Raw genomic sequence first — 13,532 nt, 5'->3', positions numbered from 1 at the left:
TGCTTGTAGATATTTATGTAGATGCATGTAGATATTTTCCATAGTTTAATTTAACCCAGCTATAAATATTATTGTGCATAGTAAGAACCTTTACCAGTGTCTTTTTGGAAAATGCTTGTTCATACAATAAGGTCTGCAATTCCATTGTGTCCATGTTAAGTCTTTGAAATTGCTACTATTTTTTTTTTTTACTGGAATTGCTCAACTGAAAACACCATTTGTAAAGTTCCATGACCCTTCCTAAAAATTCAGAGCATATACCATACAGCGCATTCCAGGCTCAAAGTGCAGTGGAGCAGAATGGAAAACAGGAGAAAGCCATTTCCTTACATGAGTTGTTAAGGGACATAAAAATCAACAGGCATCATTAAGCACCAATCACCATTTAGCCTTATTAAGGTCTCAACAGTAGAAGAATGTTTCCAATTATTTTATACCATTGCATATCAAAAGGGTTAGATGCTTAGTCAAAGCTTATTTGAACCTTCTGACTCTGCACACGTGGGCTGAAATACTCACAAGAAAATGCTCACGTAAGATTTCTGGCACTTCTGCTTACTGTCACAAACCAGAAACACCACAAAAATAGCCTCCCTGAGTTTTGATGCTTCAGCTTCACCCTGGGAATGGAAACCAGAATTAGAATCATAGAATCATAGAATATCAGGGTTGGAAGGGACCTCAAGAAGTCATCTAGTCCAACCCCCTACTCAAAGCAGGACCAATTCCCAACTAAATCATCCCAGCCAGGGCTTTGTCAAGCCGGGCCTTAAAAACCTCCAGGGAAGGAGACTCCATCACCTCCCTAGGTAACGCATTCCAGTGCTTCACCACCCTCCTAGTGAACTAGTGTTTCCTAATATCCAACCTGGACCTCCCCCACTGCAACTTGAGACCATTGCTCCTTGTTCTGTCATCTGCCACCACTGAGAACAGCCGAGCTCCATCCTCTCTGGAACCCCCCTTCAGGTAGTTGAAGGCTGCTATCAAATCCCCCCTCATTCTTCTCTTCTGGAGACTAAACAATCCCAGTTCCCTCAGCCTCTCCTCATAAGTCATGTGCTCCAGACCCCTAATCATTTTTGTTGCCCTCCGATGGACTCTTTCCAATTTTTCCACATCCTTCTTGTAGTGTGGGGCCCAAAACTGGACACAGTATTCCAGATGAGGCCTCACCAATGTCGAATAAAGGGGAACGATCACATTCCTCGATCTGCTGGCAATGCCCCTACTTATACAGCCCAAAATGCCGTTAGCCTTCTTGGCAACAAGAGCACACTGTTGACTCATATCCAGCTTCTCGTCCACTGTGACCCCTAGGTCCTTTTCTGCAGAACTGCTACCTAGCCATTCGGTCCCTAGTCTGTAGCAGAGCAGGGGATTCTTCCGTCGTAAATGCAGGACTCTGCACTTGTCCTTGTTGAACCGCATCAGGTTTTTTTTGGCCCAATCCTCTAATTTGTCTAGGTCCCTCTGTATCCGATCCCTACCCTCTACTGTATCTACCACGCCTCCTAGTTTAGTGTCACCTGCAAACTTGCTGAGAGTGCAGTCCACACCATTCTCCAGATCATTAATAAAGATATTAAACAAAACTGGCCCCAGGACCGACCCTTGGGGCACTCCGCTTGAAACCGGCTGCCAACTAGACATGGAGCCATTGATCACTACCCGTTGAGCCCAACGATCTAGCCAGCTTTCTATCCACCTTACAGTCCATTAATCCAGCCCATACTTCTTTAACTTGGCAGCAAGAATACTGTGGGAGACCGTATCAAAAGCTTTGCTAAAGTCAAGGAATAACACGTCCACTGCTTTTCCCTCATCCACAGAGCCAGTTATCTCATCATAGAAGGCAATTAGGTTAGTCAGGCACGACTTCCCCTTCGTGAATCCATGCTGACTGTTCCTGATCACTTTCCTCTCCTCTAAATGTTTCATAATTGATTCCTGGAGGACCTGCTCCATGATTTTTCCAGGGACTGAGGTAAGGCTGACTGGCCTGTAGTTCCCCGGATCCTCCTTCTTCCCTTTTTTAAAGATGGGCACTACATTAGCCTTTTTCCAATCATCTGGGACCTCCCCTGATCGCCATGAGTTTTCAAAAATAATGGCTAATGGCTCTGCAATCTCACCCGCCAACTCCTTTAGCACCCTCGGATGCAGCGCATCCGGCCCCATGGACTTGTGCACGTCCAGTTTTTCTAAATAGTCCCGAACCACTTCTTTCTCCACAGAGGGCTGGTCACCTTCTCCCCATATTGTGCTGCCCAGTGCAGCAATCTGGGAGCTGACCTTGTTCGTGAAGACAGAGGCAAAAAAATCATTGAGTACATTAGCTTTTTCCACATCCTCGGTCACTAGGTTGCCTCCCTCATTCAGTATGGGGCCCACACTTTCCTTGATTTTCTTCTTGTTGCTAACATACCTGAAGCAACTCTTCTTGTTACTCTTAACATCTCTTGCTAACTGCAACTCCAAGTGTGATTTGGCCTTCCTGATTTCACTCCTGCATGCCTGAGCAATATTTTTATACTCCTCCCTGGTCATTTGTCCAATCTTCCACTTCTTGTAAGCTTCTTTTTTGCGTTTAAGATCAGCAAGGATTTCACCTTTTAGCCAAGCTGGTCGCCTGCCATATTTACTATTCTTTCTACACATCGGGATGGTTTGTTCCTGCAACCGCAATAAGGATTCTTTAAAATACAGCCAGCTCTCCTGGACCCCTTTGCCCTTCATGTTATTCTCCCAGGGGATCCTGCCCATCTGTTCCCTGAGGGAGTCAAAGTCTGCTTTTCTGAAGTCCAGGGCCCGTATTCTGCTGCTCTCCTTTCTTCCTTGTGTCAGGATCCTGAACTCGACCATCTCATGGTCACTGCCTCCCAGGTTCCCATCCACTTTTGCTTCCCCTACTAATTCTTCCCTGTTTGTGAGCAGCAGGTCAAGAAAAGCTCTGCCCCTAGTTGGTTCCTCCAGCACTTGCCCCAGGAAATTGTCCCCTACACTTTCCAAAAACTTCCTGGATTGTCTGTGCACTGCTGTATTGCTCTCCCAGCAGATATCAGGGTGATTAAAGTCTCCCATGAGAACCAGGGCCTGCGATCTAGCAACTTCTGCTAGTTGCCAGAAGAAAGCCTCGTCCACCTCATCTCCCTGGTCTGGTGGTCTATAGCAGACTCCAACCACGACATCACCCTTGTTGCTCACACTTCTCAACTTTATTCAGAGACTCTCAGGTTTTTCTGCAGTTTCATACCGGAACTCTGAGCAGTCATACTCCTCTCTTACATACAACGCAACTCCCCCACCTTTTCTGCCCTGCCTGTTCTTCCTGAACAGTTTATATCCATCCATGACAGTACTCCAGTCATGTGAGTTATCCCACCAAGTCTCTGTTATTCCAGTCGCATCATAATTCCCTGACTGTCCCAGGACTTCCAGTTCTCCCTGCTTGTTTCCCAGGCTTCTTGCATTTGTGTATAGGCACTTAAGATAACTCATCGATTGTCCCTCTTTCTCAGCATGAGACAGGAGTCCTCCCCTCTTGTGCTCTCGTGCTTGTGCTTCCTCCCAGGATCCCATTTCCCCACTTACCTCAGGGCTTTGGTCTCCTTCCCCCGGTGAACCTAGTTTAAAGCCCTCCTCACTAGGTTAGCCAGCCTGCTGGCGAAGATGCTCTTCCCTCTCTTCGTTAGGTGGACCCCATCTCTGCCTAGCACTCCTCCTTCTTGGAACACCATCCCATGATTGAAGAATCCAAAGCCTTCTCTCCAACACCACCTGCGTAGCCATTCGTTGACTTCCACGATTCGACGGTCTCTACTCAGGCCTTTTCCTTGCACAGGGAGGATGGACGAGAACACCACTTGCGCCTCAAACTCCTTTATCCTTCTTCCCAGAGCCATGTAGTCTGCAGTGATCCGCTCAAGGTCATTCTTGGCAGTATCATTGGTGCCCATGTGGAGAAGCAGGAAGGGGTAGCGATCCGAGGGCTTGATGAGTCTTGGCAGTCTCTCCGTCACATCGTGTATCCTAGCTCCTGGCAGGCAGCAGACCTCTCGGTTTTCCCGGTCGGGGCGGCAGATAGATGACTCAGTCCCCCTGAGGAGGGAGTCCCCGACCACCACCACGCTTCTCCTCCTCTTGGGAGTGGTGGTCGTGGAACCCCCATCACTAGGACAGTGCATCTTTTGCCTTCCAATCGGTGGAGTCTCCTTCTGCTCCCTTCCCTCAGATGGGTCATCTAGTCCACTCTCCGCATTAGTACCTGTAGAAATTCAGAAAAAGGATATGCATATTTCTCCAACAGTTGGAGAAATAGGCCAAGTTTTGAAAGAAAGATATGGAATGTGTTTCTCTCTCACCCCAATCTCATTGGCCCATCCCTAACTACCTACATAAGAACATAAGAATGGCCATAGTGGATCAGACCAATGGTCCATCTAGCCAGTATCCTGTCTTTCAATAGGGGCCAGTGCCAGATGCTTACTAGGGAATGAACAGATCAGGGCAATTATCAAGTGATCCATCCTCTGTCATCCAGTGCCAGCTTCTGGCAATCAGAAGTTTAGGGATACCCAGAGCATGGGGTTCCATCCCTGACCATCTTGGCTAATTGCCATTGTTGAACCTATAATCCATGAATTTATCTAATTCCTTTTTAACCCAGTTATACTTTTGGCCTTCACAACATCCCTTGGCTACAGAAGTTCCACAGGTTGACCATCCATTGTGTGAAGAAGTACTTCCCATGTTAATAGACAGCAGGTTTAAAACTAATTTCATTGTGTGACCCTTGATTCATATGTTATATGAAGGGTAAATAACACTTCCTTATTCACTTTCTCCACACAATTCATGATTTTATAGACCTCTATCATATCCCCTCTTAGTCGTAATTTTTGATGAACAGTCCCACTCTTTCAATCCCTCCTCATATGAAAGCTGTTCCAACCCCCTAATCATCTCTGTTGCCCTTCTCTATATCTTTTCTAATTTTTTTTTTTTTTTTAGATGGAGTGACCAGAACTGCACACAGTACTTAAGGTTGGTATACCATGGATTTCTATAGTGGCATTATGATATTTTCTATCTTAATAACTATCTCTTTCCTAATAGTTTCTAACATAGTTAGCTTTTTTGACTGCTGCTGCACATTGAGCAGATGTTTTCAGAGAACTATCCATGATGATTTCATGATCACTTCAAACAGGGTGACCAGACAGCAAGTGTGAAAAATCGAGATGGGGGTGGGGTGTAATAGGAGCCTATATAAGAAAAAGACCCAAAAATCGGGACTGTCCCTATAAAATCGGGACATCCGGTCATCCTAACTACAAAAGACAGGGGTTTTGGAGAATGCTTCCCCAGAGCGAGAAAGGGGTGAAACGGAACAGGCTGGCAGAGGTTTTTTTGATGATTTTAATGCTGCTAAATGACTAATAAAAACAGCTAATTTAGACACCATCATTTTGTATCTATAGTTAGGATTAAGTTTTCCAATGTGCATAATGTTGGAATTACAAAGTTTATTGGGAAGTGTAGCAAGGTGGTGGGATACCCCACACCCCTGCGGAGGGATGAGCTTCCCCTAGCATCAACATGGGCGGAGCCAGTGGATCCTGCGCCCGCCCCTCAGAGGTCACGGTGCAGGACAGGAAGTAGAAAAGCCCAACTGCAGAGCTCACTTGAATGCCAGCCACCGGAGAGGCCAGATGCCTGTGGCCTAGCTCCGGGTTGGGGAATGCCGGCAGGCCGCGGCCGACCCGAGGACTGGCCAGGCCAGCCAGGCCTGCCTCTCGCCGGCTACCCCGAGGAGCAGCCGGGCCTGTCTCTCGCCGGCTACCCCGAGGAACTGATGGTCCTGGAAACCTCCGAGGACACCGCCCTAATCCAGGTACCTTACGAGCTGGAGTCCGGAAGTAGCCCGGGGACAACCGACCCTGGTCTGGCCGCAGCACTGCCAGAACCAATGTCAGTGTGTTGCGGTCAGGATCCCCACTGATAGCAGCGAGTCTTCTGTCGCTGCTAGGGTCCTGGGCTGGGATGCAGTGGGTGGGCCTGCATCCCCCTTGTCACCCCACTTATGGGTGGCAGTCTCCCCCTCGCACCAGACACTCAGTCCCTGCCTAAGGGCCTGAGCTCCTGACTATTTGTTTGCTGCCCTGCCCTGACACAGGGCCTGGGCCCATAGGGAACTGTTGCGAGGCGGTGGGATACCCCACAGCCCCACAGAGGGACGAGCCTCGACCGAGCCCTTTTACAGGAAGAGATCGGGGAAATAAAGGAGAAGGTTGCATTTTTTACATAAGAAATCAGTAACTAATACAATTGCTCATTTGTTTGTTTATAGTTCAGGCTACAACGGTAGCATATTCCCTTAGATAATTACTATAATTCAGTAGCATGAATGAGATAGGTGGAATGTGAGATGATAAATAAGATATTTGCATTTCAAATTACATTGTCATAAAAGTATCCACTTGAATAATTCTTAAAGAGAGCAATCTATCATCAGGAGTTTAAGCTAGTCTAGATTTGTTAGATAAGGCACAAAGCCAGTTATAACATGTAAATAGAAGAGTCTACTGTTGCTATGGATTGTACCTTCTAACCACTGGTCAGACTCTTGTTGCTGTGTTTTCTAATGTTTAAATAAAAATAATTTAATTGTTAAATACAAGTTCTCCGTGCTTTAATAAGAACACATACGTCCACTTACTCCCAATTGTCTGTAAATATGACCCTGAGAACTCAGATGCTAACATGATGAGTGTTATTGAAATGCATATACAATTGAAAAGTAAGTTGTAAAAAACACTTATTTTATAAACACTTTCCTTTCTAGAAAATCCCACCCAGGATTTACTAATTGGCTAGGAGCATGCAACCTTTTCCTTTCAGATGTGGTCCTTGCCACTGTTATCCATGCCTTTGTTACCACCAGATCAGACTGTTTTCATGCACTCTGCTTGGGGCTACATCTTAAAACAGAAACTGAAGCTAGTACAGAATTCAGTGGCTTTGTAACTCACCGGAGCACCTCCCTGGGAACGTCTGACACCAGTGTGCTGAGATCTGCACTGACTGGCCATTGGTAGAGTTTAACATGTTGGTTATCACCTATACATGGCCTACCCCAGAGATCACCTCTCTTCCCATGCCACACTGCCACAGCTGTAGTCAGCAAAGGCGTTTGAGCTGGATTTCCCCTTCATCTAAAAGAGGGGAATGGCTGGTAGATAATTATCTGTGAGGGTTCAGATTCTGAAACTTCTTCTCCCCAGTCTCAATGAGACCAAATTGGGGGCCTTCCAAGCACACTTCAAAAGACAGGGGTTTTGGAGAGGGCTTCCCCACAGCGAGAAAGGGGTGAAAAGGAACAGGCTGGCAGAGTTCTTTCTGAAGATTTTAATGCTGCTAAATGACTAAAAGGCTAGAGTCAGTTTGATAAAAACAAAAATCAGCAAATATGAGACAACTGTCACGCCGATACTGCTGTATGGGTCGGAATGCTGAGGTAGAGGAAAGCTGATGAATGAATGATCTGATTGAATAAATGAACTGCCTGAGAGGAATACTGAGAGTCTAAGGACTGCTGAAAATAAAAAAAATGAAGATATAAAAAAATGGCGGCAAGAAATAACACTATTACAGATGATTAAAGAAAAATGACTGAGATGGATTGGTCATGTGTCAAGAATAGACCCAGGAAGCATACCATACGTGGTGATACATACCAGAGTACAAGAAACTAGAAATAGAAGAAGACCAAGGATGCATAGGATAGATGCAGTGAAGAACATTAAATGATGAAAAAAGTCACAAAGCTGGAACAAGATAAAATGTGGCGGAAAGACTTCATTCAGCCTCATCGTAACTGTTGAGCTGAAAGACAGGAAATCAAAGAATAAGAAGAATGCCACTCAAGTTTTGTTGTAATATTAGTAGTTATAGGGTATCTACAGCATTGTATAGGCATATTTTTATTATTCAAAGAAATAAACAAATTTAGCATGACAGAAAATCCAATACATTTTAAGTGTTTTGTTGCTGTTGTTTTACAGGATACCTGTTAATATTTTACTGTAAGTGCAAACACTTGCCATAGCATTTTTGTGGTTTACAGGTACTTTTTTGGCAGTGATTAACCAGAATGGTATCATTTTAAAGTTTCATTATGAAACATGAAATACTGAACAAGCACGAGCAATGTGGCAAAGATACTGTCTACTCTATGCCATATATGGTGAGAGATTGCTGCTGTCTCAAAACTATTTGGGATGGTGTGCGAAGCTATCTGGTGACCAGATATGACTCAGGCCAATTAACTCAAAATCTCAACTTTTACAAATACAGTTTTTAAGATCAAGAGAGAAAAGAAGAGAAAATTAATATATCAAGATGATAAACATCATGGAGGTAGCAATAACACCTCTACAGTTAAGCAGTGTTGAGTTTTGCACTCAGAGAAGGGTTTCCAACCTCTATTATGTATGAAAAAAGCCAGCATATCCTCCCCAAAATCCCAGCATTGGCTCTTTGAAAAATTTAAATGTGTTAGTTTAGTAATTACAATTAATTACAAATGGGTCCTTTAAGAATCTTACTGCCCAACTTTTTCTGTCTCTAATGATCTCAGTAACAGAATAACAGTTTCTTCAAAGTTCCCATATAGTTAAAACTCACTGAAGTCTTGTAGGTAGGATACACTATTTTTTTAAAGAATTAATGCTAATTCTTTCCAATGATGCTTCATAACTGAAAGGTTGGTGTTTTTTTTGCATTAGATACAACAATGGTTTACTACAAAGAATTCCACAAAAAATTTGCCTCTTTCAAAATGGATGCTATCTCCCATTGTTCTCAATGAGACGGAAGTCACAGCTGCGTTCAGTTGGTAGCCATCTTGCATCTGTCTGTCTCTGTTTCATTACTCTCAGTGTGAATGAGTGTCTTCACTTCCTCATAGGGTATGTATACACTGCAATCAAAGGTCTGAATGCAGTACATGTAGGCATACCCAAACTAGCTTTGATCTTGCTAGCTTGAACAACAATAGCAGTGAAGCCATGTGGCCACTTAGGTGTTCCTAAGACAGATCTGTAGCTAACCTTGTCACTTCCTTTTATTTCCTGTTCCTAATTAGCCATAGCTGGAGGGCTCTTTGGCAAGTTTCTGCAGTGTAGGAGTGAGCCGAGTGAGCTCACTCAACCTCCTCCTGTCACAGCAAGGCGTGGAACACAAATATTCTATCGTATGATAGATCCACTAGCTCTGCCCTCACTTCTCTGGCTTTCCTACCCAAACCCCATTCTTTAAGGATGCCGAGAGAAACCTCACAGTACTGTGCCTCCCAAATCTCTCCTCAACCCGTTGTGGTGTGTCTGGAGTTCTCCATGGCTGTGGAAAATAGAAAAGGTTTCCCCTACAAAAGCTATGGAAGTATACACTGGTGTCAGTCTTCACCCCTTGTTTCTGGTTCGTTATCTCTCTCCTATATAGCTTGTTCTTTTTTAAAAAGCACTATTTAGTAATGATGGCTAGACATGGCATTGTAATACACCGAGGAGACCCCAAAATACCCCTGTACTCCAGCCTTGACCTTTTTGTATAAGAATTTCTAGGAGTACAACACTGTACTATCAGCAAGCTCCTCAGCTCATGTAAATTGGCATAGCTCCACTAACATCAGAGCTGCGGCAATTTACACTCTCTGAGGATCTGGCCCAAGGTGTTTACTTCAATCTACAGCTACCATTCATTAAACTCACTTATGCGTAGAATTCTCCAACAGTCAAATACATGCAGCTCTGATCATTTCTCATATGTTAATGTGTAACTCATGGAATTTAATGGCAGTCTTAAGCAGCTAATGCCTTACGCAATAACAGTAGAAATCTCTGTAACAGCCTTTTATTAACGGCCATATATGTTCCCAAATGTCAGTCCATGTCGTCAACCCGCCTACCTCTTCCGTACGTGTAGCGCTTCATTAATTATTATTGATAGTGACATAGTGCCCAGAGACCTCAGGCAGGAACAAGATCTCCTAGCATAGCATGCTGTACAAGCACAGGGTGAAAGACCATCCCTGCCCTGAACAGCTTACCCTCTAAAAAGACAAGGTAGAGAAGGGGTGAAGTTTCCAAGCATGAAGGTCAGTGCAAAGTTGGGAGCAAGTCATGGTCTGGCTAGTTTCACTTCTCTTTTATTTACCAATTTCTTTTTTCTATTATGGGGCCAGGGATAGAATGAGGGGGAATGGCAGGAGATAGGAGTAAAGAGGAGGAAGGGACTGGGAGGGAGTATGATAAAGAGAGACATTAAAAAGGGAGGAAGAAAAGGGAAGATGGGGGGGGGGGGAGGAAAGAAGGGGGAGAGTGAGGCCTGCAATGGAAGGACTGTGAAGGAGGTGGGGATAAACAATGGAGGGAGAGTAGACTGAACAGTAGGAAGAAGAAGAAGAAGCCAGGAGCAAACAACCAACCAATCAGTTGACAGAAAAAGTCCAGCTTTCAAACTGTGAAATTCGAATTGTTTAACATGTGTCTAAGGGCTGTGAAGGGTTGTGTGTGTTTGAGGGGAAGAGGGCAGAGGCCTCTCTCTAGGTCATAAAAGATGATGATTGGAACACATTGGTTCACTTGAGATATTTGTGTGCTAAAATTACAGTGATTTTGGGAACCCTTACCCTTGATATCTGCTGCCTCCCCCCTTTAAATATCATTATTCACCTACTCTTCTTCTTACCCCATTCACTTTATTTTCACATCTATTTCATCCCTATTCTTGTTTGGTTTTGCATCTCTTTCTTTTTTTCTCTTCCCCTTTCCTTGTTTCTCCCAATTTCCATTCCACACTTCTCTCCCTCCCCACCCCCTTCCCCATCCCCCGTTTCACTCATTCTTTCCAGCATAACAGAACAGCCTGGTCTTTTTATTAAAGAAGTTTCTCCTTCCATGAGCTCCCAAATTCAGACTTAAATAGGAGAGATTGAATGTGAAGGCCTTTGCCAGACAAGTTAGCAATGATTTTCCACATAGTGGCAGAGTCAGAAGCCCCCAAATTTCTAAGAAGCCTGCCCCTATCACTGAAGATAAGCATGAGTCTCCTTCAACCTGCACTCAATAAGGTTGCATCACATCTGCTTCCTGTGAATGCTAAGCTTTCAGGACAGAGTTCATCTCTGTGCCAAAGCTGAGCTTGTCTTGACCAGTGTTCCCTCTAATTTTTCCCACCCATGTGCAGAATTAATTTTGTTATGTGCATCAATATGGAGGCAATGTGTGGGAGGGGGCTCAGGACTGGGGTTGGGTGGGGTGAGGGCTCCAGATGGGAGCGTGGGCTCTGGGGTGGGGCTGGGGATGAAGGGCTCAGGACTGGGACAGAGGGTTGGGGTGCAGGGGGATGAGGGCCCTGGCTGGGGGCGAGGGCTCTGGGATGGGGTCAGGGATGAGGGGATTGGGGTGCAGGAAGGGGCTCAGGGCTGGGGCAGAGGGTTGGAGTGCAGGAAGTGTGGAAGGGGGCTCAAGGCTAGGGCAAAGGGTATGTGGGGGGTGAGGGCTCTGGATGGGGGTCAGGGATGAGGGGCTTGGGGTGCGGGAGGGGTCTCATGGATAGGGCAGAGGGTTGGGGTGTGTTGGTGAGGGCTCTGGCTGGGGGTGCAGGCTCTGGGGTGGGGCAAGGGATGAGGGGTTTGGAGGTGCAGGCTGCCCCAGCTTTCTCTCTCCCAAACTGCACCTGGGCTGGGTGGGAGGGGCACCTCTCCCTGGCCGTGGCAGTTCAGAATACATCACAGTGAACATGTGATAACATGTGTGGTCAATAACTATACCCTGGGCTGGGCTGAGCGAGGGCTCCTCTCTCTGGCAGCTCCAGGGGGGCTGGGCTGGGTGGCCACGTGGCCGCAAAGTTTACAGGGAACCTAGCTTGAGACTCAAGAATCAGGGAGGGGAGGGAAGGACAGAGCAAAGTTAGTATTTTACCAGTTTTGTGTCTCTTCTGTATTGGGCTGAAGTGGGGCTCATTCCTCACCCAACATAGGTTGGAGCAGTATGTGTGCTGCCCAGATTTGATGAGTAACAGTAGATGGCTGTTCTGAAAGCCAGGTATAGCTGAAGGAAATTTCAAAAAAGTTTCAAATTAAAAAAAATGAAACATTTCATTGTTAAGGATTTTTTTGGGAGGGTGGGGAGAGGTGCGGGGTTCCAACAATTTCAGCAAAATTAACAGAAATGTGTGAAATGTTTCAGTGCTGCTGAATTTCCATTTTTTTGCTGAAAAACTTTTATTCAAAAAATGTTACTTAGTTCTACTCAGAATAGAGACCTGATTAAATGCACTGCAGAGAAATGTTTCTTTAAAAAAATAAAACAATAACTCTCCCAGGAAATATGTATTTGGGGTGTGAGATTCCAACAGGAATGGAAAATCCAGATGATGTAGAATTTTAGGAGAAGCTTCTGCCTAAATTGTTTAAGATTAATATAAATATTATTTGCTATGGGGGAGGAGGGAAATCTACTAGGTCAGTGGCTCTCAACCTCTCCACACTACTGTACCCCTTTCAGGAGTCTGATTTGTCTTGCATACCCCAAGTTTCACCTCACTTAAAAAAACTTGCTTACAAAATCAGACAAAAATACAAATGTGTGAGAAGCACACTATTGCTGTTTTACTTTCTCATTTTTACAATATAAATACCGGGATATAAATATTGTGCTTACATTTCAATGTATAGCAGGGGTGAGCAAACTTTTTGGCCTGAGAGCCGCATCTGGTTTCCAAAATTGTATGGAGGGCCAGTTAGGGGAGGCTGTACCTCCCCAAACAGCCAAGCGTGGTCCAGCCCCGACACCTATCTGACCCGTCCTGCTTCTCGCCCCCTGACAGCCCCCCCGGGGCTACTGCCCCATCCACAGACACCCCAGCTCCCTGTCCCCTGATGGCCCCCCGGGACTCCTGCCCCATCCAACCCCCCCCATCCCCTGTCCCCAAGCCCCTCCCCACCGTCCCATCCAAACCCCCCTCTCCTTCCTGACTGACCTCCAGGACCCATGCCCCATCCAACCACCCTTTCTCCCTGTCCCCTGACTGCCCCTGGAACTGCTGCCCCTTACTGCCCCCTGCCGCCCTTTCCAACGCCCCCCTCCTTCCTGACTGCCTCCCCGGGACCCCTGCCCCATCCAACCACCCCTTCTCACTGTCCCCTGACTGCCCCCGGAACTCCTGCCCCCTGCTGCCCCATCCAATCCCTCCTCTCTTTCCTGACTGCCCCTGGGACCACTGCCCCCATTCAACCCCCCCATTCCACGCCCTCTGACTGCCCCAACCCCTATCCACGCCCCTGCCCCCTGACCATTCCCCCAAATTCCCTCCTTCTCAGGCCCTGGCTGTGCTGCAGAGACGCTGCGGGTTGGACACTTGCTCTGCAGGACCCTTTTTCCCAGTGTCGCCCCCGCCCCATCAGGGTTACGATCCCCCTCCAAGTCTGGCCTGCAAAGCCTCTTGACTGAGGCATCTCCCTAAGC

The sequence above is a fragment of the Malaclemys terrapin genome, chromosome 8 (genome assembly GCF_027887155.1).
Source record: "Malaclemys terrapin pileata isolate rMalTer1 chromosome 8, rMalTer1.hap1, whole genome shotgun sequence".
In the NCBI taxonomy this organism is placed as follows: Eukaryota; Metazoa; Chordata; order Testudines; family Emydidae; genus Malaclemys; species Malaclemys terrapin.
Note: the sequence above shows the minus strand (reverse complement) of the source record.